Source organism: Coenobita brevimanus, chromosome 65, assembly GCF_032717465.1.
Source record: "Coenobita brevimanus isolate Jiangsu-jjx chromosome 65, ASM3271746v2, whole genome shotgun sequence".
NCBI lineage: Eukaryota > Metazoa > Arthropoda > Malacostraca > Decapoda > Coenobitidae > Coenobita > Coenobita brevimanus.
Genome location: NC_137018.1, coordinates 26149343 through 26166276, shown reverse-complemented (window position 1 = coordinate 26166276; position 16934 = coordinate 26149343). Strand labels below are relative to the sequence as shown.

The following is a 16934-nucleotide window of genomic DNA, read 5'->3' as shown; positions in this document are numbered from 1 at the left end:
CCCACTGTGTGCGCAATGCTCAGTGCTCAGTTTAAAGCAATTAAGCCTGATTACCTGAAATGCTTCGCTCAGGCAGTGGAATCAGCCGTGTGTGTGTGTGTCATAAGTATCTGAATTCCTGGTGTGGCTATTCCCGGGCGAGTGGCTGAAATACCGGTACATGGTGTTGCATCTGTTTGAAATTATCGGTCTACTGCTTATAATCGAAGGAGCGAGTGTACATTGGTGGAGTACTCGAATGTGTGGAATTCGTTATCTACTGGCGAAAATCTGAGAAGTATGTGTGGAATTCGCAATCTACTGAAAATCAGCGAAGTGTGTGTGGAATTTGCAATCTACTGGTGAAAATCAGTGAAGTATGTGTGGAATTCGCAATCTACTGGTGAAAATCAGTGAAGTATGTATGGAATTCGCAATCTACTGGTGAAAATCAGTGAAGTATGTGTGGAATTCACAATCTACCGGTGAAAATCAGTGGTGTGGAATTCGCAATCTACTGGTGAAAATCAGTAAAGTATGTGTGGAATTCGCAATCTACTGGTGAAAATCAGTGAAGTATGTGTGGAATTCGCAATCTACTGGTGAAAATCAATGAAGTAAGTGTGGAATTCGCAATCTGGTGAAAAATCGGTGGAGTCTGTGAATTCGTGGTCTACTGGTGCAAATCGGTGGAGTATGAAATGTATGGGACGTCTGAACTTTAAATGGGAAAAATCCCTGATAGATGGGGATGCCCCCATCCACTGGATGTTGTTACGGTTTTTTAGTCGACTGCAATGAGTGGTATGAAGAACTGCTTTCTGTTTTGTATGAAACTATATACTGCGTTGGGTGGTAACCATACAATCAATTGACAGACGCCTGGTGGCCCAGTGTGTTGAGGGGTTTCAACTGGATGTGCACCACGGGTTCAATTTCATATAATAGTCCGGGTCAACTGGTCAAAAAGTACCGTCGGGGATTGGTGACTGGTCATCGCCTTAAATTTCTGGACTGGCAGCCATGGCCCGGACCTCCACCCTCATGAGGCAATACAGTACTGGATGACGGATATATGGATGGAAAATAAATAACGATGTGTGTGTGAGGTTAATAGAATGATGTGAAATGTTTGGTGCCTGAACTTCGTGCTGTATGAACTTGACGGAGAAGCAGGTCGTGAGGCTGAGTGAGGGAGCGTGTGAATAATGTTCAGTCAAGTACCAGTATGTCAGCACTCTGGCTCCAGTGACTCACTTTCAGCAGCATTAATTCATCTGTTTACATCCAGACTCCTATAACTCACTCTCAGCTGCATAAAATCATCTAGTAATGTTGAGTGAATCAGTGAGTTGGGTCCAGTCGAGTATGTAAACACTCAGGCTATTTCCCTTTCCAGCTCCAAAAAATCGTAGGGCGATGGTTGAACACACACACACACACACACACACACACACACACACACACTCAGGCTATTTCCCTTTCCAGTTCCAAAAAATCGTATGACGGTTGGAAAAAAATCAAGTTGTATGCGAAAGGGTTAAAACCGGAGTTAATTTCTTCGGCTTTCGGTCGTAATCTACAGTAGGTTGCACTGAGGATTACGTAGCATGTCTCCCTTTGCGATTTAGTTTGCCTACTACATCTTAACATTCGTATGCCATTTATATCGTACTAATATAGATATGGTTTGTTTCAGTAGCACACAAAGGGATACTGAGGTGCAATGAGTAGAATAAATCGCCAGGTAAGAGATGTTACGATGTCGCCAAAAGTTACTTACTGTAGAACAACACAAAGCCGTCTCTCTAAGCCAGCATTATTTCTCTTCCACTTCAATCGTTCGGGACGGTGGTCGCTTTAATGTATTCTCACTTCCCTCTGATGATTTTATCAGGCGGTATAAAGCACCTCTTGGCCTTTAAGGGTAAACATGATCTCCATTAACGCCTTCAACACTATGTTCATGCTACCACCAGACGATTTCATTTTAAAGTTCACCTGGATTGGGCGGCTCAATTCTTTCATGACGTGAGGTCCTTCCTGAATAAAATTGTCTGGCTGTAGCAAGATCTGAGATTAAGACGTCATCGTGGAGCTGCATCGCCTATTCTCACAATGCCACCTAACTTTAATCAATCTCCCAAAGGGCATTCATTTTCAATTTAAATCTTTATGATGTATCATTTTCATTCCTGCTACCGCCAGATGACTATCTTCAGGCCAGGGTTAGTCCTCTCATTGTCAGGGGGTTACATACCTCTGCAACCACTTCAGTAGGGGGTCGTCCTTTTTTCCCTGATTTTAACGACAGTCAGACGATTTTATTGGGCTTAGTTATCGATGGGGTTAATTGCCATCAAGTATGAGGAGGTGAAGGAGGAGGAGGGGAGGCTTCTAGTGTGTCCGCCCTCACACACATTCACTCACACACGCTTGCTCTCTGCCTCACTCACCCTCCAGTACTCACCCTTGTGGCTGTTTCCTTTCCTTCCCGTTCTCCTAGTTGTCTTTTCTAGGTTCTTAGTGTTCTCAGGGCCAGCGGGGTACGAGAGGACAGGTTAAATTCCACAATAATGCAAGGTCTGGCCTGGCCCGCGTCCTCTTACAGGCACTGGCAACAACACAACCACTAAGGCTCCCCGTGACGTCACCAATATGGCCGCGCTAATATCGATCTACCCCCCGGTAAAAATATCACCAGCGTATTTGTATTCGTTCTCGCTAAAACCTCATAATACTTAGCACTCTGCATAAAATTCTATGCCTGAATCATATAAAAAATGTGAATATTGTCGAGTAATAGAAAGAATACTAGGAGGAGACTACTTTGACGTGACTTATTTTCCAGACTCGGGGGGTCCTGGCGGAAGGGGTGACTCTGGCTCGTGTCTATTGATTCATTCAGATCTGGAGGCGGCGGCAGCGAGGGTGGACGTGGTTATCTTTGGTCACGGATGTAGGCGTTTTGAAGGGTGCGTGGGAGATCGAAGGCGAGAAGGAAGTGCTAAAGAGGAATAGTCAACTTTCGGAGAGAGGAAGAACTGCAAGACTCGAACATGGCACAATAAAAAGTTGATGCCTCACAGGAAAAAGAATAAAGCAACAAATTTGCACGTAATAAAATGATAACGGGAGAGCATGCTTTAACTGGTAGACGAACAAGATATACTGTACATGACATACCAAACAGAAAAGAAACATATACGATAATATGATAATTAGGTTCAACAGAATGAGGAGGGAGCTAACAAAGGAAAGAATGAGACTTTAAATGCAAGACTACAGTATGAAAGGGAAAGAATATGGTGGGTGTCAAAAAGGTTCGACTAATGGTGAGAATCAATTCTTCCATTATGGTAACGTTTTGTGTTCTTGCCGCCACCAGAAGATTTTGATTCAGCATGTATTTCTTGTACCGGAGGGGTTGAATATGGCTGTATCTAACTCCTCAGTTCGAAAGTCACCTATCCCCAACTGAAGAAATGTCTGGTGGTGTGCAGGAAAATAAGCATGACGCCATCAGATGGAGAGTTAAAACTGGATGTAAGATTAACACGGGGAGCCCCATTGGCATCCTCCACTGAACAAAATAGTCTGGTGTTGGTTCAGAATTGTGGAACTGACGGGACCACACGAGGATTAAAAAACAAATAATATTCAGACTTACTGGCTCACCTTCAGCTGAATAAAATCGCCTGGTGTTTGCCTTATTAATGACGCTATCAGGACAGGGTCAAAATTTCAAGGCTGCTTTTACATTTACCATTGCTACGAAACCAATTCCACAGCTACAAATTATCACACTTGCCACAATTATTTGCCATCTCTCTCCCTCTCTCTCTCTCTCTCTCTCTCTCTCTCTCTCTCTCTCGTCAAACCATAGTTGTGAGAAATTGCAGACAGTCTAAGGCCCATATTTTCGTCGGTTAACAATCTTCCACCTTTTTTGTGCTTGATCCAGCTTGGTATTTCCTCCTGTGACTTCTCTTTTCTCTCCACATAATTGGTATTGATGAAATATAAGAGCATGCCGCTCGGCCACTTGCATAAATTAAATCTCAATAAAGAGGTGCTGGGGAGCCTCCATCACCGCTGGGAGTATGGACCACTCAGTGGGAGAGAGAGATCAGGCGGGCGGAAATAGTATGTTGGGAGACCGATTAATAATTGTCGTATATCTACAACCTTCAGTCGCCATAACCTTCAGCCCAGAGTCTAAATATTTACAGTATGTTTAGACTGCTTCAGCCATCACAACCGTCAGAGCAACAGTCGACTTGGCCTACATGACATTGTAACGTATATACTGTAATTCATGGCGTGGCCTCACTATGACTCTAGTCGAGGCGGCAGTACCGGAACTTCAGGTTTATTCACGCTTTTCGGCGGAGCTGCCAAAAACAAGATCACAGAGGTTGCTAAAACTAGCCCTCAAAAGGCGTTAAAAAGTCGCTAAACAATAGAATATTTGAAAAATGCAAAAAAATAATATAAAATTATTATAACTTGGTAAAAATCCGCCATTTACCTTTGTTTAAAACAAGGAAAAAGTGAAACAAAGGCCAGAAACCCGCACGATTGTTCGAAAAAAAAAAAAGAAAACATTCAAAATCGGTTCCCCTTCATGAGATTACCTCCTATGGCGTACATTTTATTCCTGCACCCTCCAGACGGTTTCATTTAGCTTAGGAGATGCTTTTCCGAACTGCAGGGGGCACGGTGGCTCAGTGGTAGACATCGGAGTCGTGATCGGGGGATTGCGAGTTCGAGCCTCTCCCGGGACTGTCGTGCCGGGAGTGGTAGCGTGCTCCTGTAACCTAGCGGGGCTACAAGGCCATAGTTGCCTAGCTTGGGGATTAAATCCCTTTTCCGAACTGGATGAGGTAGAGGTCTTCGTTAACCCCCTCACTACTTGGTCGCTCTCTTAGTCTATCTATCAGTCTATTGCCAGACGCCTTAATCCTTTATACGGGGTGGCCACAAACAAATCGCCTCCATGTCACCCTGTCCCCCGCCATTTCACTGCCCTGCACCCAATTCACAACCCCCTCTCTCAGCTACCTTTCCACTCCATTCCTCCATCTCATCCTTGGCCTTCCCCTCCCTCTCTCCCCCTCCATCTCACTCACACACTCCTTGTCAGTCTCTCACTCTCCATCTTCTCCACATGGCCAAACCACCTCAGTGTGTTTCTCCTAATGCATCCTATCACATCCACATCCACACAACAACGCTCCTTCACATCCTCATTTGTCAGTCTGTCTCTCCATGTGACTCCACATGCTCCTCTCAAATAGGGTAACTCATTTCCACTGCTCTCACTCGACTTGTGTCCCTCCAACAACGTCCAGTCTTCACTTCCATACGTCAGAGCTGGTAACACAATACTGTCATGTAATAACTTTTTCACTTCCATGCTCACTTCCCTGTTTCTTATCACTGCCTTCAAGGAACCAGCAACCTTTCTTCCTTGTTGTACCCTTTCACGCACTTCACCCTCCAAACCTCCATCCTTGCTCATCACATTACCCAAGTACGTACCCACATTTTCCATTTCTTCATCATCCAACCTCACTGTACGTTCACTGACTTCACCTCTCTCAAAGACCATAACTTTACTCTTCCCTACATTCACCTTTAAATTCCGTTTCTGACACACTCTCCCAAACTCATCCAGCAAGCCTTGCAGCTCCCCTTCGTCTTTACTTAACAACACAGTATCATCTGCAAACAACAGTACAGGGAGTTTCCAAACACTGCCCTCACTCATTAGGACCACTCCAACATCCACTGCCCTACCTTGTATCTCTTTTATAACCCCATCCATATGCAGATTGAACAACCATGGAGACATGATACACCCCTGTTACAACCCAACCTTCAAATAGAAAAACTCACTCAGTTCACTATCCACCCGCACTGCAGCCTTAGCACCCTCTTACATACTCTTCACAACATTCAACAACTTCCCATCTACTCCATATATTCTTAATACTTTCCACAATCCTTGTCTATCCATCCTGTCATATGCTTTCTCCAAATCCATGAAGGCCGCATGCAACTTCTTTCCCTTCTCTAGACACTTTTCCACTAAAGATCTGAGAATGAATATCTGATCTACACAACCTCTTCCCTTCCTAAAGCCTCCCTGTTCTTCTCCCCTTAGTTCCTCTGTTATTTCCCTAACTCTGTCAATAAGTATCCTACCGTATACTTTTCCTATTACACTAAGAAGACAAATGCCCCTATGATTACCACACACTTCTCTTTCTCCTTTTCCTTTGTACAAGGGAATAATTATACCTGACTTCCAATCATCCGGGACTTTACCTTCCTCCCAGGCCAATCTGCACATCTTCCACATCCATTCTACTACTATCTCTCCCCCATGCTTCAGAATTTCACCACACGCTCCATCAATTCCTGGGTCTTTCCCCATTTTCACTTTCTTCAATGCTTTCACAACTTCCATCCTACTGATTCCTTCTTGTCTTCTCACCTCCCTCCTTCTCCCAGCCATTCCCCAGCCACTTATACTCGCATTACTTACATTCTCTATGTTCAACAGTTCATTAAAGTGTTCTCTCCATCTGCTCACTTTTTCTCCCTTCTCAACTAGTAATCTACCATTTTTATCTTTCACTTCCCTACTGACATCATTGCCACCCTGTCTGACTCTCTTTACCTCTTTCCAGAACATTTTCTTACATTCCCTCCACTTTACACTCAAATTCCTTCCAAATTCCTCATCCACTCTCTTCCTACTCTCTCTTACTGATCTTTTCACCTCTCTTCCTTTCTACATATAACTCTCTCTTCCGTCTCTCAGCTTCTTCCACGCCCCTATTTCTCATCCATTCATTATATGCTTTCTTCTTTTGTGCCACAAGCTGTCTCACCTGTCTCTTAGTCTGAACAAAAATTATGTGGTAGTATAATAGAAAAGGTAAATACATCGTGGAATTGAAGGGTTAATACAACTTTCAGGCACTGTCACATTCCGTTGGCTTATTTCAGTCATGTTTACACCCAGTCACAGCCATCTAATCCCTCACTCCGATTACGTGCTTTCCATTTTATTTTTGCTTTAGGCTATTTTATTAATCTCAGGAGAGACTTTTCGCCTGAAGGAGTTAGATGGAATTTTAATTAACCCCTTCATTTTGGGTATTCTTTCCTATTGTAGCCGAAATAATCCATAAAAATATCGCAGTTCTGAAGTTCACTTATTTAATACTATGACGTCTCTTGTACTATATATTTTTTCTTTCTAAAAGGGTATATCCAGCCTGGGAGAGTACCTGCAGAATGGATGTTAGTGAAGACTGCATCTGTCCCCTCCAATGCAGAAAGCCTATCGTAGGGTAAATGAAACCGCCTGCACTAGCAAACATAAACAAAATAATGACATCGGACAGAGAGGGTTAAGCCAACATCTGTCAGTCAGGGCACAGCAGGGTAAGTTTTGGTTCCCTCACCCATTGCCTGCGGGGTTTCTGTGAGCTGAATGAAATCGACCGTCGTAAGTTGGAAATAAAGGCCAAATTCTTAACATTAATCGCGACAGTTTTGAACGTATGGTTTCCTAAGTTTCTCTTGAGTATCGTAAAATAGTCTGACATTAATGAAAATATAATACAAAGTAAAGTAGATATGTCGTAGCCAGAGTACTAACCATTCACTCCAATGACGTATTTCTCATTTTATTCCTGCCGTCGCTTGACAGTTTTATTCGGCTTCATGTAGACTTCGAACTGCAGGGTTAAAAATATAGTTTTCAATAATCCATTCAGTCCGAGAGGTCCTTTTTGTCTATTGAAATCGTCTGAGGACAGCAAGAATAAAATAAAGGAATTCGACATTTGACTGAAGGGGCTAAGGCCAGTTCAGGTCCAATTGCGTCATTTTAGGCCACTTTACCCCTTCATTCCAATGACATGTCTTTTAACTGTATTCTCGGTGCATCTAAATAATTTTAATTAACTTATCGATGATTTTTCGAACTGAGGGGCTGATATATCCTTCATCAACCCCTTTACGACTAAGCTTTATTCTGAAGTTAAATTAAACCGTCTGAAAGTAGCAAAAGCGAATTCAAAGAATCCTTCATCAGTGAAGGGATAAAGTTAATCCAGTCTAGTTGGGTGACTTTGATCAGTTTAAATATCTTTAGGAACAATTAGGTCAATTCAGAACCACTCACGCTGGTTTAGGTCCATCCAGTAACCTCACGTCAACCCCGACCCGATCAGATCAAAGCCATTTAGAACTAATTAGGTCCATCAGGTCCAGTCATGCCTTTTCTGGTCATTTACCTAAATTCAGGTCCATTTAAGTCCATTCAGGGTTTTTATATCCTGTCGGGTCCAACCATATCAGATCAGATCCTTTCAAAGCAGTTCAGAGTCAGGCAGGTTCATTTAGGCAGCTTCAGGTCCACCCACATCCATTCAGCACTTTGTTTCATTTCAGCCATGTTCATATACAGGCAGATCAATTTTGATCTAGTTCAGACAAATTACGACCCTTTAGTGTTATTCAGCACACTGCAGATTCTCATGGGTTCAGATAAATATACAGTAGAATGGTTCAGTTCTTACCTGTAGATGTTTACCTAACATCAGTTATCGGTGCAATGACTCTACAGATAATGACAATTCATGTTTTTCAGCTCGCTTCAGGGTATTAAAACGCTTCATGTCATACTTACGAAGGCTTGTGACAAACAGCAGCCACATTCTTTGTTCAATATGGATATGTATACCTCCAAATAGTCAACATTTTAGTCTTACTTTTGCCAGACGATTTCACTCAGAAGAGGAATGATCTTTCGTCGCCTAAGAATTAATTGGCCTCTTCTTGTATGCATCTCAAATGTACTCACATCAAAGTTACAAGTTATAAAGATTTACGATCGTTTTCCTGTCGTGACTAAGATCTGTTTCAGTAGAAAGAACAAGATACATGCCAGGTCTCAACACGATCCTTTGACTCGTTTGTGAATACTTGTTAACAAACAAAATAATTCAAATAGCTTTGATCCGGTTATAGCCAAGCTTGGTGTAGGGGTTAAGAGACAGCCAAGGAATAAACCTACTTACACCTACTGTTTTTAGATTATTAGCCGAAACATCACGGTTCACAGTGTCAAGTCAACTTAGCTTTTTATATGATTTAAATCAAACTTTGTGGACGGGTTGAGGGTAAGAGAAGTCTTTGAGAGCAATCTGTTGAAGGTGAAGGTCACAAGACAAAGTCAAATATTCGGCTCATAACCAGCTGGTGGCCACGGGTGCTGTACTCTGTGAGTGTTCCTTCTTGACAATGAAAGTAATTCTAAGCTAGCGTTATCGAGAGAGCAGATATATATTTTCATCGAAGAGAGTATATACTGTATGACATAGTTAAATGAGATAGATGGATGGATACACACACACACACACACACACACACACACACACACACACACACTTAGAGAGAGAGACAGAGAGAGAGAGAGAGAGAGAGAGAGAGAGAGAGAGACAGAGAGAGACAGAGACAGAGAGAGAGAGTGATCATCTTCATCCTAACCCTATAGGCTAACCCATTAATACATGGAGTTGGAGAGTCTGGAAATTCAAAAGTAAAGACCGCAAAAATTAAAATAAAAGCATACGCAGTGACACTGGCCACACATCCACATGCATGCATTTACTCAACATTGAAGCCCACATCACCATTCATGCTCACACAATATTTTGCTTCATAATGTTCGTGGAACAGAGATCATTCCGTCAGTTGCCATGTTAAGAATGAAATAGGCTACAGCCTTCCTCTATGCACCTCTAGACCTGTGTCATTCATCCTTTGCTATTTTTGTCAGTTGTTTTGCTGTCTCAGTTTCCATACGTCGCTGGTTCACATCTTCCCGTACCATTACCGCACATGTTTTCCTCCTTCCTCCACGCTTACTCACTCATACATACATCCTATCACCACTTCTTTCAAATCCGTTCCCTTATCAGTTCCAGCCATCTTCCTGGCCTTTCACTCCACCCCCACCTTTAATTAACTCACATATACCCCTCTCACAATCCCATCCATACCCATTCGCTAATCACATCCACCTACCTTTTCCCTGGCCTCCTACAGCTCCTCCTTCCGTCAGACTCATTCACATAGACCCATCTCTGTCCTCATCCATCCTCTCCACGTGACCATATCACCTAAGCACAGTGTCTTCCATCCCCTGGTCAACACTCTTCTTACTCCCCATTTTTCACCCATCTCTACGACCCGTATTCTCGTCAGCTTAGGATGCTTCTTATCACCATTTCCTTCGCGATTTATTTTGCACATTACAGTTGATTAGCCTCCTGTGATTCGTCTATATCGTTCCAACACCGGTATAGACTTCATTAATAAGATAGAAGCGACTACCAACGTTTCATACACGAAAATAAATTGAAAAGGAAGACGTGTTTGGCTCTTTAACCCTGACTTGACCTAAATTTCGTCCTTATACTGCTTATTTCACGAAGCTCAGTTGCAGAAGAAAACAATACTTCGGCTCTGTACCCCTTCCATAGCACTTCTTCGTGACTAACAGCAAATTCCAATGTTAATCTCTCTTGTCACAGCGCAGCATTCAAGATGGAGAGACGGTAGTTTTAGGCCAAGTTAGAGTCAAAAGGATACAGTATGCTCTCTGACCCAACAAGAATACAAGCCTGCCTTCCTTTTCCTATCTAAACACATGCAAACCACGTAATACCTTGGTCCTTATACAACTAGAGTACACGTATGAAAATCGTCTCGTGACAGCAAGAACAAAATAGCCTGAGGTAAAAATGGTAGCTAGGAATTCTGCAGTCGTCAGAGGGCATTGGACGTGTTTTAATCCTTACATGACGAGAAACTGAGTGAAATCGTCTGGAGGAAGCAAAAATAAAATAACCTGGAAGGAGCAAAAAATCTATACTGCCTTCACGTTAAATTGGCCCATATTTTTGTCCTTTTGCAGCTTATTTCACACAGCAAAATAAAGAAATACTGTGGCTCTACGTCCTTCCCACAACACTTCTTCATGACTGGCACCAGATTGTCTTGCTACTATCTTGTTACAGCTCAGTATTCAATTTGGAGAGATGGAAATTATAGACCAAGTTAGAGGGATAAAAAGGCATAGTTAGGATTTCTGTAGTGGGCCGCGGATTAGGGTAGACTTATTTATTTTTAATCTTAAGATGAATGAAATCGTCTGGCAGAGGCAAGATTAACAGTTTAAATTCCAATCGTCGTTAGAGTGTTCATAGGTTAGATTTTTAAGATAGCTTTATTAGTGAAAACAGAGACGGAGATAAACAGTAACATCCCAGTCAGAGAGTAACAGACGTGTGATAGTTTTGAGAGAGAGAGAGAGAGAGAGAGAAGTGGAAACGTATACCTAACCTCTCTCACATATCCGGGTCATCCTCTCTCTCTCTCTCTCTCTCTCTCTTTCTCTCATATCATTAGTATTTGGGTCATGCATAATATTAATTACAGAGAGAGAGAGAGAGAGAGAGAGAGAGAGAGTTGTTATCTCTCCTTTTCACCACAGCTATCTCTTATCTAAATCCTTAGTATCCATATTACAATGCGTCTACCACCATCCCTACCACAGCAACCAACATTACCACCTGCAACCCAAACACCCACTACCACCATCACTACCACAACTACCAACATTACCACCTGCAACCCAAACACCCACTACCACCATCGCTACCAGAACTACCAACATTATCACCACCATCACAACTACGCACTACCACCATCACTACCACAACTAGCAACATTACCACCACCATCTCAACCACCCATTACCACCATCATTACCACAGCTACCAACATCACCACCACCATCCCAACCACCCACTACCACCATCACTATCACAACTACCAATATCACTACCGCAGTCCCAACCACTCACTACCACCATCACTACCACAACTACCAACATCACCACCACCATCCCAACCACCCAGTACCACCATCACTACCACAACTACCAACATCACCACCACCATCTCAGTCACTCATTACCACCATCACTACCACAACTACCAACATCACCACCACCATCCCAACCACCCACTACCACCATCACTACCACAACTACCAACATCACCACCCCATCACAACCACTCACTACCACCACCACTACCACAACTAGCAACATCACCACCACCATCCTAACCACCCACTACCACCACCACTACCACAACTACAAACATCACCACCTCCATCCCAACCACCCACTGCCACCATCACTACCACAGCTACCAGCATTACTACCACCATCGCAATCACTCACTACCATTAACATTAGAATATGGCCCTAGTCACGAAGAAGTGCTGTGTGAAGGATTTAGAGCCGCAGCATTGTCTTATTCTGCCAGTGAGTTACATGACACAAGCTACAGAAGGACGAAAATCTGGACCAAGTTAACGTGAAAGGAGTATACCAGCATTACCACTACTAGCACCATTACTATCATCATCACTGTCACCACTACCCTCATTTCTATCATCACTACCACCACCATACCACCACTGTCACCATTTTGAACACTACCACCATCCATACCACCCCTGTCAGTAACGTTAGCATCACCATTACCACCGTCCCTATCACCATTATTACCATCACTACCACCACTACTTCTGCCATCATTGTCCCCACCAGCATGCCTACAACCACTACTACTGTCTTTAACACCATTACCGACAAGACTCGTACAACCACTGCTACCATTACCGCCATCTTGACCACCTTTGTACTATCCCTAACACCATCACTTCCACTACTGCCTGTAACCCAGGAAACCATTTATAACGCTGGGTGGTAGCCATATAACCAGATTACGTGGTGAAGTGGAGCCTGTTATGGTGTCCCTGTTAACTGGGTGGAGAGAGGTAAATGCGGCATCCTTACAGGATCTAAACCTCTATGCTATTCACCGCGCCTCGCAATGGTGCGGCGCTATCAGCCGTAAGGGAACACGGTTCACTTCATGTGATGGTCCTGCAGGGACAGTTGCTTGCCTGTGGTTGATGGGTCTGCTCGGCCAAACAGACTGGGGTTGATCACTAACAACAACAATGAATCTTATCACTACCAACACCATCCTTACCACAACTAACATTACCGCTATGGCTACCACGATTCCATCCATTATTGTCGCCACTACTAACACCGCCAACCCTCCATTCCCTCCACAATAGTACTGCCACCACCACCCCATACCAAAACAACCACAATCGCAATCACCACCACCACCACCACCACCACCATCCCTGTCATCATCATCATCATCATCATCATCATGCTAACCCTGCATCCCACACAACCACAAACAGGTGAGTGGACTACAGAACACAGCAGGACGGGCGAGGAATTCAGAGATCGATGTGGAATGACAGGGAAGCCATGAGGAAGGGCGGTTTAGGGACGTAAACACCTTTCCCTTAGCGATTTATTCTGAATGCTACTGATGCAAACTATGTCGAGGCTAAAGCGATATAAACAGCGTGCGAGAAAACATAGAAGTGTAATATGCAAAACAAATCGCTAAGGAGAAGAGGTTACTAAGCGTCGTACGCTATCAAGATAACGGTGGTTAGAGTGGCGGGAGGAAGGAGAGGCAGACTGAGAACAACGTGCAATGACGGCGAGCACTATCGTCAACAAATGTCCCGCTGCGTCCTGCCTTTGTGTCCTTTGAACATTAAGAGTGGTATAAGATTCGTAGCACCTCTTCCTAAGTAATTTATTCTATCTGAATTAGTGCACCTTAAACATAGTCCTGAATGAAACTTCCATAGTTCTGATATCGAGATATTTTACGCTGATATACAAGAGGATATTGAAGATAATGTGCAAAATAAATAGCTAAGGAAGAAGTGTTACGAAAACTTCAAAACCAGTTAGAATACAACCCCAAGTCTGGAGAATCCAAAGCAAACGACACTGATGACACTGATCCGTGGCCATATAATCATCAGTTCCGAATGTTGCAGATTGGACAGACTGGTTTTATAAGTCCATGGGGATAGAGACATGGGCAGGCGACAGACCTTTCATCGCCCACTGTACATGAGGGAGGGCAGCATAGTGTGGCAGCAGCAGCACAACACTTGTAAAGCAGGAGAAAGTGTGATAGGAACCATTGCTTCCACTGTGAGTAATAAGTGTCAGAAGGTGTTAAATGGCTCGGTTATCAGTGTCTTATCACCCCTCTTATCTTATCAGGTGTTCGCTCCTCGCCCACACACACACACACACACACACACACACACACACACACACACACACACACACACACACACACCTATCTATTGCCTGGCGATGCATTCAGTGAGGGGATGGCCTCGGGAAAAAAATAAATAAAAATCCCCAGGCGTTTTTGCTCTTACTAAGTCAGAACCTCCCTCCACACACACACACACACACACACACACACACACACACCACTTTCCCTTTCACGTACTCTGGCACCTTATTTCTCTTCATGGTGCTCTCTCTCTCTCTTTCTCCCTCTCTCTCTCTCAAGTAAATTTTTCCTTTAATATTCGTTTCTTCTTTCTCCGTATGTAAACCATCTTCAGCTTTTCTTGTTAAATCTCATTTCGTCTGCTATTTCTCATTTCTCTTTATATCTTTTATCGCCTGTTATCACTTCTATCATATCTATAACTTACTGTCATCACTATCATTCACTTGTTAGGGACTTCCTTTCATTCTCTCTTTTATTCTTTAGCTGATAAGAATGATCTTTGTTGAACAAAATCATTCGGTACTAGTCTGAATAAACTGACAGAGGAAGGGTTGAATGTGATAGTTTTAGCTCTGCAGTCTCTATCATTATCATCATCATCATCATCATCATTCCAACCCAACTTCCCACCTGCAGTAAGTGATGGGGTACGGTAGGATCTAGAAACCAAAAATGAGAAAGCACAATAATAGGAGACCAATCAAACAGCATGCACAGAGAAATGGGACGCACATTCACACATCATTCAAGCTCTCGAAATCCTGCCTGTCAATAAAATCCATCTGTATATATACGAGTATTTTCTTTTTGTATTTTTCTCCATGACAGCGCCTCACGTACAGCTTTCGGGCATTCATCCTTTCGATCACCAAGTAAACTCACACACACACACACACACACACACACACACACACACACACACAAAGCACAGTCCTTATGTCTCTCCCCGTCCAAACTTCAGCCATTCATTTCGACCCTTTGACAATTCTTTAACTCCGTCGAGTTTCATATTTCGTTTTCTCACTCATTTGCCGTAGGCAGTCACCTTCTTCACGGTCTACCACTCCTCCCCCCACTTTTAAATACACACACATATGCCTTTTTGCTACTCTATCCACAATCAAACTCTCCGTGTGACCGTATCGTCCGAGGTCACTGTCTGCAGTCTTTGCTCAGTAGATTCCCTGACCCCACGCTCCTCACAATTCCTATTGTTCCTTATCCACTCCGTCATATGCAACCCACAGTCTCATTTCCACTGCTCTTAATCCTTCTACTTTTTGGGCTCATCCACACCACTGTGTCATACTCTAACACTAATATAGGTTGTAACAGATATAACACACCTCTGCATGCAACCCTCTTGTAGCCCCTGTTCTCAGCCTCTGTAATGTACAGTAGTAAGGTCTTCATACCACCGGCCACCTCTCTTCCTTGAGACACTCTGCTCTCCTCCTCCATTGCATTTTTACCTCTCTCTGTTTCTAGACTTAGGTACTCCGAGTCTCTCGTCAGTCACCAGCACATATCACTGAGGCTTACCTTCTCACTCAACAACCATCAGTTCACCCATATCTCACATCATCATCATCATCATAATCACAGCTCATTTTCTCTCAAAAACCATCAATTTACCTGTCATTATCATCATCATCAATCACCATCACCATCACCATCATCATAATCATCATCATCAGTCAGCATCACCATCATCACAGTCATAATCATCACAGCTCATTTTCTCTCGACAGACATCAGTTTACCCTTATTTCCCATCATCATCATCATCATCATCATCATCATCATCATCATCATCCAAACTCTTATGCCCACCTTCCCCTTTATCGCCCGAACTAAACAGGTATGTCCAGGGCACCGACAAGGTTAGTGTTAAGGACTGTACCTGACCGCTGATTCCCCATATTTCAACACTTCCCCACCACATCCCATCTCACAAGAGGACTTTCCCATATGCTGCCTGTCTGCCTGTCTGTCTCTGTCTCTGTCTGTCTGTCTGTCTGTCTGTCTCTCTCTCTCTCTCTCTCTCTCTCTCCCCCTGGCTGAAAAAAATGGTCTGAGGCTGACTGAAAAATCTGAAAAAATCTCACCATCTCGAGCAGGTTCACTGAATAAAAGGAGTGGTGGCATCCCGCATCAAATAGGCAGAGCGTTGACAGCAGCATTACACCATCCGGATAAAACCCCTTTATTGTAGACAAAAGGAAATCCCAAAAGCTCGTTCCATTGGTAAAACACCGAACTTAATCGCTCTGGTGTTGCCTAAATCAAATCTCAGTGCGTCCATAGCAATAGGAGGTTAGCATTGGATGGAGTTGCCTCGTTTCATCTTCAGTAAAATACCGCACAGCCTTCACTGGAGCCACAGGTTACCGCTGGATGAAATGACTTTGTTGTTGCCTAAATGCGACACAAAAAAGGGTGCGGGTATCGGCGAAAGGGTTAAACTAGAATGATCGCCTTATTGTAGCCGGAATGAGATAGACAAAAGTGCGTTCACATCAGCTAGATGACGATTTTTAAATTGTATTTTTGCACCCAACAGACGATGTTCATCGACAAAGGAAAGTATCCAGTTGGAAACGTTAAAAATAGCCTTCATTAACCCCTTCACTAAAAGATGTCTCCTCAAT

General features: G+C 43.4%; 1 protein-coding gene across 1 annotated transcript in view; it reads right to left on the bottom strand.

Annotated features, from left to right (window-relative positions):
- The window catches only part of Rab3 (RAS oncogene family member Rab3), a 139998-nt gene extending 137493 nt beyond the window's left edge, over window positions 1-2505 (bottom strand). The window contains exon 1 of the mRNA XM_080276426.1: window positions 2450-2505. The gene's annotated coding sequence lies outside the window, so the exon portion shown is untranslated. The remainder of the gene's footprint in view (window positions 1-2449) is intronic.
- Window positions 2506-16934: the final 14429 nt, after the last annotated feature.